This window comes from Anoplopoma fimbria, chromosome 21 (assembly GCF_027596085.1).
Source record: "Anoplopoma fimbria isolate UVic2021 breed Golden Eagle Sablefish chromosome 21, Afim_UVic_2022, whole genome shotgun sequence".
NCBI classification, from domain to species: domain Eukaryota; kingdom Metazoa; phylum Chordata; class Actinopteri; order Perciformes; family Anoplopomatidae; genus Anoplopoma; species Anoplopoma fimbria.
The window spans coordinates 13,847,164-13,856,240 of record NC_072469.1 but is presented as its reverse complement, the minus strand read 5'-3'; the positions used below and the strand labels follow the sequence as shown (position 1 = coordinate 13,856,240).

At 38.5% G+C, this 9,077-nt stretch overlaps 1 protein-coding gene and 7 non-coding genes across 8 annotated transcripts in view; 1 reads left to right on the top strand and 7 right to left on the bottom strand.

Moving 5' to 3' along the window:
- svila (supervillin a) overlaps window positions 1-9,077 on the top strand; it is a 139,984-nt gene that overhangs the window by 38,828 nt on the left and 92,079 nt on the right. The gene's annotated exons all lie outside the window — the stretch shown is intronic.
- trnas-uga (transfer RNA serine (anticodon UGA)) lies at window positions 165-243 on the bottom strand. Its single transcript has one exon. It is a non-coding gene; the product is annotated as a tRNA-Ser (tRNA).
- trnas-aga (transfer RNA serine (anticodon AGA)) lies at window positions 460-541 on the bottom strand. Its single transcript has one exon. It is a non-coding gene; the product is annotated as a tRNA-Ser (tRNA).
- Window positions 1,410-1,491, bottom strand: trnas-aga (transfer RNA serine (anticodon AGA)). The gene has a single exon. It is a non-coding gene; the product is annotated as a tRNA-Ser (tRNA).
- On the bottom strand, window positions 2,866-2,949 carry trnas-uga (transfer RNA serine (anticodon UGA)). The gene has a single exon. It is a non-coding gene; the product is annotated as a tRNA-Ser (tRNA).
- Window positions 3,156-3,227, bottom strand: trnaa-ugc (transfer RNA alanine (anticodon UGC)). Its single transcript has one exon. It is a non-coding gene; the product is annotated as a tRNA-Ala (tRNA).
- On the bottom strand, window positions 4,064-4,135 carry trnag-ucc (transfer RNA glycine (anticodon UCC)). Its single transcript has one exon. It is a non-coding gene; the product is annotated as a tRNA-Gly (tRNA).
- trnas-aga (transfer RNA serine (anticodon AGA)) lies at window positions 5,361-5,442 on the bottom strand. The gene has a single exon. It is a non-coding gene; the product is annotated as a tRNA-Ser (tRNA).

Below are 9,077 nucleotides of genomic sequence, written 5' to 3'. Positions count from 1 at the left end.
AAGTTTCCTGCCCTTGAACTAAAACCGCCGATCGTTATATTGGAGGACAACGCTTTTCTACCACTGAGCCACAGTCGCTCAAGTGCGACAACATACAAAAGGAACTCGATCTGAATGTCTCATCTTGTTTCGTTGCTAAGCCCACACAGTTGAAAAGTATCTTTCGTTGCTGACAGGATTCGAACCTGCGCGGGGAGACCCCAATGGATTTCAAGTCCATCGCCTTGACCACTCGGCCACAACATCCCACAACATACCAGCTAAATCAACTTTCTGAAATATTTAGAACTGGCTCGTGGCTAAAATGTTATGGAGAATTACTTAATGCAAAGTTTGGTAAACAAAGTTTTTCAGATAAAGCACATTTCAGTTTTTCATCCAAGTTTCGCTACTCAAGCATCCTTTAACTGTGATCATAAAAATTGATGGAGATGTTTGGGATTGAAATAAAGCATCTTTCGTTGTTGACAGGATTCGAACCTGCGCGGGGAGACCCCAATGGATTTCTAGTCCATCGCCTTAACCACTCGGCCACAACAACCCACAACATGGTAACAAACCAACTTTCTGAAATATTCAGAAGTGGCTCGTGGCTAAAATGTTATGGAAAATTACTTAATGCAAAGTTCGGTAAACACAGTTTTTCAGATAAAGCACATTTCAGTTTTTCATCCAAGATTCGCGACTCAAGCATCCTTTAACTGTGATCATAAAAACGGATGGAGATGTTTGGGATTGAAATAAAGCATCTTTCGTTGTTGACAGGATTCGAACCTGCGCGGGGAGACCCCAATAGTTTTCAATTCCACACCCCATCGCTGTTGTCATAACTACAATGTAAATATCACAGGGGGAAAAAATATATATATATATATATTTAAATAAAAACAGGAAAAGAGAAAAAAAGCTACAAAATGAATAATGGATTCAGTAATGATAATATTAATAATTACAACCAATAATTAATAACTTACAAACAGTTGTGTGTGTGTGCGTGTGTGTGTGTGTTTTGTGTGTTCAGAAAAAAATAAAAATAATATTATTAAATAATAAATTAATAAATAATAAAAGAGGGGGGGGGATTGAAAAAACAATTATAGTATTGGATATCATATAATAAACTCTTGTTAAGAAATAAAAATAAACTATTTGTGTCGAAATAAAACAACAAATAAAAAAAATAAAAACACTGTGCTGTTAGGTGTAATTTTTTTCTGCATGGACATTATTATATTGCCAGGATCATGCAATACAGTGGATTGTGATTCTGTATTTATGGCGTCTGGAAATATCATGCCGTTCTGGTCAGATGGTAGTTATAGGAGCTTTCAAGTAGAGCCTGGGAATGGATATCATTCTCCTGCACTGCAAGTGACGATCAAACATACGACAGTTTACATAAAGATTAACGTTGTCGGCAGGATTCGAACCTGCGCGGGGAGACCCCAATGGATTTCTAGTCCATCGCCTTAACCACTCGGCCACGACAACTCTTTGTAGCTGAAGTGTAGTACTCAGACAATCTTGGAACTTCTGATAAAGACACTGTACTAACTCAGGGCAGCTGTAGTCAGTGCCACATGATCGTAACTGAGAATGTATTAAAAACAAGTAAAAACATCATGTAATCGCTAATCGCAAAGAATTACTCAAGAGTTACTTAACAGTTTATAAAACAGTGGGACATTCCCGTGTTAAACAGTTAAAACCCATGCTGGAGCTGGGAACCACAAGGTGGTGGTCAAACCTCCTGCAACATGTGATGGAAATGCAGAGAAATAAGCACTTATTACAGCACATTATACTGAGAGCACAACATGCAGTAAAGGAAACACTGACCCCTGATCTCTGGACACTTACTAAAGAAAGAACACTGAATATTGTGCTCATTCTTGCTGACTCCTGATTATAAAGACTTTTTAGCTTCAGAATAAATTTGAAATATAAAGTAACAACATCACAAAAATATCCATAACTGTCCTCTTAAGAACATTGGGGGTTTATTACAACAACAAAAAAACGTTACTTTTTTAGTTCCAAAACTTCACCACAAGATGTCAGTGGTTCGCATTTTTCTAAAAGTCACCTTGAGGTTACCCATTACTAAGTTACATGCACTCATTTATAAAAAGTAGTTCCGGGACTAAAATTCCCAGGAACCTCTTGGTGGGAACGCGGCTATAGTAACACATGAAAGGGACAGGCTGAGATGTGTGGAGTGTACCTTGCAAGACTGTGGAGTGATGCTGTTACATATCTTCTGTAGGCTGCATCAGTGTTAATCTCCTTTAAAACAAATTCAAAGCCATCCTCTTGAAGTCTACAAAATACTGCCATTAGTGTACTTCATACATCAAAAAAATGCAATGTAAATTATTTCAATGGCATTGGTACAATTTTTATTCAGACTTGTGAGCTTTTTTTGATAACCACCCAGCTCCAGTAACGTTACACTGGTGAATTTGGATACGTTAGTGACGGGTGATACAATTTTTATATTATTGCTAATAGGGATTTGATCATTTTTCAATGATGCTGAATAAACATGAATCAAACCTTGTTTTCTCTTGAAGCTTGAAGCCAAGCTGTGATTCAGATGGAACAGAGCTTCAGGACCAATCTGCAGGAGATAACGGGTTGAATTAAACGTCTAAAACTTTAACGCTAGCTAGCTTAAGTGACTGGACATGGACTGCCGGATCCTGAAATCGAACCGCCATTCCTTCTATATGAAGATGACCCTTTTCTACAACCAAACCACAGTTGCTCAGTGTGACAACACGCACAAGGAACTCAACCTGAATGTCTCAGCAGGGAGGTCTATGCTTTTTTCGTTGCTAAGCCCACACAGTTGAAATGTATCTTTCGTTTATTGACAGGATTCGAACCTGCGCGGGGAGACCCCAATGGATTTCAAGTCCATCGCCTTGACCACTCGGCCACAACATGGTAATAAACCAACTTTCTAAAATATTCAGAACTGGCTCGGTGGCTAAAATGTAATGGACAATTACAAAACACACAGTTCGGTAATGTTTTTCAGTTTAACCCAACTCTGTCTTCCATACCTTGATTATATTTAGTTAATTCTGTCATTTGCTCAATGGCCATATTTGCTGAATGAATCATCCTTTAACAGTGGCCATAAAAACTGATGGAGATGCCGGGGATTGAACCCGGGGCCTCGTACATGCAAAGCACGCGCTCTACCACTGAGCTACATCCCCTGGGTAGAGCTTTGGGGAGTTCATCTCATCTTAATGGTGCATCAATGGCGTCGGCCTTTTGTTTTGATAATTTACGTAGGTCTCGGTTGTTAAAGAAGATTGTATTTGTGATGGGTCAGGGTCTGTGTTTTTTTTAATTTATTTTTTTATTGGTGAAGCAATGTGACAACAACAAAAAACAACAACACATAGTGACATAAACATGAAGACAGACTTAAAAAAACAGACATTCAGACAATAGCATAAAGTAGTTACAATGACGTAGGAAATGTAAAGATAAGAGTCAATGAGTCTAGATTACAATTAGATTGGGTTATGTAGGGTGTGTGTGTGTGTGTGTGTGTGTGTGTGTGTGTGTGTGTGTGTGTGTGTGTGTGTGTGTGTGTGTGTGTGTGTGTGTGTGTGTTAATAAAACATAAAAAATAATAGTAATAAATAATAAATGTTAGATTATTAAAAAAGGGGGGGGGATTGAAAAAACAATTATAGTATTGGATATCATATAATAAACTCTTGGTAAGAAATAAAAATAAACTATTTGTGTCGAGCTGAAAATAAATAAAACAACAAATACCACTAATAATAATAAAAATAACACAAAATAAACTTATTAATAACATTAATAAAAATAAAAATAATCATAAAAACACTGTGCTGTTAGGTGTAATTTAATCAGATTCCTATTGTGTGTATAGGAATGTGTCTATGTGTGTGTAGGAAGTTCCAAAGAGTGACAACACACTAAGAACTCTGGAAAGTGGGGACAATCATCCTATTTTTGGTCACATCTGACATCCAAACAAGACATCAGTATACTTCCACAGGGGGAAAATGTTTGCCATGGCCGGGAATCGAACCCAGGTCAACTGCTTGGAAGGCAGCTATGCTCACCACTATACCACCATCACCTATAAAGAGATATGGTTTTCCCTATTTTAAAAAAGTGAATGTTAAAGTCGTATAACACAAGTCAGAGGCTGCCTGACTTTGGTGAATTCATTTTTCAACCAGTACTGCATCAAGTTTAAACAGTTAAAACCCATGCCAAACTCTAAAAGTCAGTAAAGCAATGTCCCATTAAGAAACAGTGAGCTAGCTTCTACAGTACCACAAACAATAACACAAATAATCCCACAATTCTTCTGTGTCATAAATACATTTTAGCTATCTGATTTGCTAACTGACCAAATCAAAATGAAGTTGCCCTATGTTTTAATTATTATCTCAGCAGATGAAATTTAAAATCCACTCAAAGTTCACCAGAGGTTTTGTGCGTCCGCGGGGGTAGCACTGATGCTGGGGAGTACGGAGAGTCCTTCTGATTGGTCGCTCTGGCAAAGATGGAAAAGCTCGAAGTCGATAGGTTGTGAAAGATGGAGGATTTTTGGAAAAGGGCCATAGCGCTCGGCTGTCAATTTTTGGGAGAAAGATGGAAATGGAGGGAGCTGATTTGACGTCAGTACACAGTCCCTCTGTCCCCAGGTAAGTCTGCAACCTTTCTCATTACACAAACAACTAGATATATTATTTACTTTATTATGTGTAGTATCCTTCTTATGTTGTCTTGTGTTGGCGTTCTTTTAGAAAACTGCCTGGTCCTCATACATCAGTTTATTTCGCTTGGGGCTTTCGCGTGCAGTTGCCTTGATCTGAATGACCCTGCAGCAACTGCAGCAAATTGTACAGTGCAATCCACTGTGCAATACAATAATTATTCTCTCTGTATATCTATTATTTTAGTCATTGTGGATTTTTTACTTTTTTTACTTATTTAATATTCTTTACTGTGTTATTACTAATTTACTTATTTATAATACTTGTTTGTGATCTTGTTTTTTACTGTCTCTTGTTTGCACTATTCTAATAAAGGATTATCTTATTTTATTTTTTTCTTAAAGGTGAGGATGAGGAGACCCCTCATCCTCACTTTTGCTGCATGGACATTATTATATTGCCAGGATCATGCAATACAGTGGATTGTGATTCTGTATTTATGGCGTCTGGAAATATCATGCCGTTCTTCTTCTGGTCAGATGGTAGTTATAGGAGCTTTCAAGTAGAGCCTGGGAATGGATATCATTCTCCTGCACTGCAAGTGACGATCAAACATACGACAGTTTACATAAAGATTAACGTTGTCGGCAGGATTCGAACCTGCGCGGGGAGACCCCAATGGATTTCTAGTCCATCGCCTTAACCACTCGGCCACGACAACTCTTTGGAGCTGAAGTGTAGTACTCAGACAGTCTTGGAACTTCTGATAAAGACACTGTACTAACTCAGGGCAGCTGTAGTCAGTGCCACATGATCGTAACTGAGAATGTATTAAAAACAAGTAAAAACGTTACTTTTTTAGTTCCAAAACTTCACCACAAGATGTCAGTGGTTCGCATTTTTCTAAAAGTCACCTTGAGGTTACCCATTACTAAGTTACATGCACTCATTTATAAAAAGTAGTTCCGGGACTAAAATTCCCAGGAACCTCTTGGTGGGAACGCGGCTATAGTAACACATGAAAGGGACAGGCTGAGATGTGTGGAGTGTACCTTGCAAGACTGTGGAGTGATGCTGTTACATATCTTCTGTAGGCTGCATCAGTGTTAATCTCCTTTAAAACAAATTCAAAGCCATCCTCTTGAAGTCTACAAAATACTGCCATTAGTGTACTTCATACATCAAAAAAATGCAATGTAAATTATTTCAATGGCATTGGTACAATTTTTATTCAGACTTGTGAGCTTTTTTTGATAACCACCCAGCTCCAGTAACGTTACACTGGTGAATTTGGATACGTTAGTGACGGGTGATACAATTTTTATATTATTGCTAATAGGGAGCTTCTCATTTTTTAATGATGCTGGATAAACATGAATCAAACCTTGTTTTCTCTTGACGCTTGAAGCCAAGCTGTGATTCAGATGGAACAGGAGATAACGGGCTGAATTAACATCTCAAAGTTTAACGCTAGCTAGCTTAAGTGACTGTAAGTAGCTCGTTAGCTCGATAATTAATTAATGAATAATTAATAATTCCAATTTTGCAGTCTTTACTTAATTAAAAGCTCCAGTTTAAAACACGAAACGTAACAACGAGCGGCCTTTCGACAGCACAGTCAACCGCCAGTTGTTTTGGATGTTGACTCTCGTATTTATTACTTTAATAAAGTTTCGCCACCACTATTTTTAATAGACTGACCCATATTCTGTCCGTGAGCCCTCCTTTGTCTGCAGGGGCACGCACCCGCACTGACTCGAACCAAATCGTGTGACGTGAAAATCTCCTCATTTACCTCTAGTAATGACCTATTAACACTTTTCCATTTTACCAACCATATTGTGTATTTTTTAAGGTAATGCGAGCTTGAAATTACATATTCATTCGATCTTTTTAATGTTCACCATGGTAATTAACATCCGGTATCAGCTTCAAGCATTGGTAGAGTTTATTGTGCCTCTCATATTAAATTTTTAAATTAAACTAGTTGAGAAATTTCAAGTGCCTCGTTACTGTGAACAGGATAAGCATTAAGATAATGAATGGGTGATTATTATAAGTGGGTGAATTGAAATTACCCCAAAATTGAAACTGTGTCATTCAAGTACAATTTTAAATAATAGCTAATAACTAACTACACACTTTATTCGTATGGTGTAACCATTCTTTTTCAACTGGAACACATTTTAGTGTCGTTTGTATTAATAAATATGCAATAATGATAATTTTTTCATAACAGACATTTTGACTTTGCATGTAAACCACAGGTGTAACAAATAACATAACAACCTGTTCCGAGAACAGCCGACCTGCACAAGCAAAGGACTGTTCATCATGTTCAAACCTGAGCAACAATCGACATACTGTATTCTGGCTAGAATTACACCCTCTAATTTCAATTTATGAGACTATTAAAGGGCAAAAAAAACACTGAGGTAGAAATTATCATAACCTCTCATCTTGGAGTGCAATCAAGCTTCATTCCTGCACATGTTTGGTGTTAAGAAACATTAACATCCTATCCTGAAACACTCCTCCATGGCGATATGTTTCCAGATGTAAAACGCATGTCGCTTGGAAGCTGAGAATCATTGAAACTCAGTGAGCTTGTGGTGAGAACACACTGACTGCCAAACACCTGGACAACAAGCAGCTGGCTGTTTGTCCTTTTTCCACGGGGGGGAGGGCTGAATCTGAGGCCACTGCAGGAACACTGCATTTCTGGTGACAAAGTCTGATAGCTATCAGCCAGGAGGAGGATCCCTCCATTGTCTACTGAATCTGCCCCTCTACACAATCTTTCAGCTCCAGTTTGTCAGCTGTCCAGCAGAGATCCAGCTGTTGTTAAACCACTTTGGTCTTTCCACTGAGGAATTTGACAGAATGTTTCCAGTACATCAACAAGAAGGGGTCAAGGGCTTGGTGAAGACGTTATCCAACCCTTGTAACTGACATCATCATCATCCACCCTTTCTCCCACATGCAGCCAAAAATCTGAAAACTTGTTTATTGTTTGGTCTCAATCATGGCTAAGCAACACGACACAAAGTCTGTTGCTCCGGTGAGAAGGGCTCGGACAAGCAGCATTTTTTCTTTTCTTTTTTTTTAGAGGAGATAATGCAGTGAGGGCAACATCTGGCAATGATCTAACGAAGAAAAACGAAGGACAGACTTGTTTCTATTTTCTGGAATGGAGGCTTGCAAAACAACCCCACTTGAAATGACATTGCAAAATGATTTGCTCCAAGAGTTTGGGGAGAGTGGACTGAAAAACATTACCTCACCTAGGGAAAGTACACCCAGATGAGCAACATGAGTGCCTGGCCAGCTGAGAAACTTTATATAACTGAGTGTACCAACACAAGCTGCCACATTCAAGAGAACAGCGTATAGTAGCCTCCAAGTCATGCATAACCAGCTGCTATAGGAACCTTCTATTTTGTATCTCTACCTGCCTGATTATGTAAATGACCAGGGTACACACTGTTTGGCCATGGAGAGGAAACCTCTGTCTTTAATTATGCATCTTGGCTAACAGCAGGCCACAAACAGTACAAGCCTTCCAGCCATCCAACAAAGGCTTAACCATGAATTATGGATGAATTAGAGAGACCTTAGTGGCGGCACACTCTGTTTAGAGAGACGGATCACTCAGGTTTGTCCTGTCAAAACTCACTACTTTTTTTTCAGAATCATAACCTGAAAAGTGATGACAGCTCAAATCTAGCTTACTCTGTTGAGTTGTAGGGTTGGATTTTTACAACATCATTTTTTAATGCAGGCATATGTCACAGCTTAAGGAATTTCCTATAAAGAAAATACCGTGGTTACCCAACGCTATAAATTATTGCTTTGTAAATTAGCCTATGCTACATTTTCTTATTCCCAAATGAACATGTCCTACGGCAACATTTTCCCATGAACACACTAGATCTTGAAGTTAACTTTCTCATGTTACTGCATTAGTGTCATTCTGTGGTGCTACACCACAATTGTTAAGGTTTATCATAATACCCAGGATGATATAGATGTTCTGCAGATGACGTCTGTATTCCTGAACTCAGAGTAAGATGTACAGACACCAACCGGGAACATAGTGACCATCTCTGAACCTGTAGTTTATCTTTATACAGTCAAAGGGCTTAAAGGTGTCATTAGCTTGGATCAATATGAACAGGAATGGAATATAATGTCATAACTATGTTTTCATTAGTGTATAATCACCTGAAACATTGTATTTTTCGTTAGCTAAAACCAGCCCCTCATACTTACGTTGGGAGTAGGTCCTCTTCATGGCATTGGCCATGTTGCACCACCATGTTCCTACAGTAGCTCAAAATGGACAAACCAAACAGT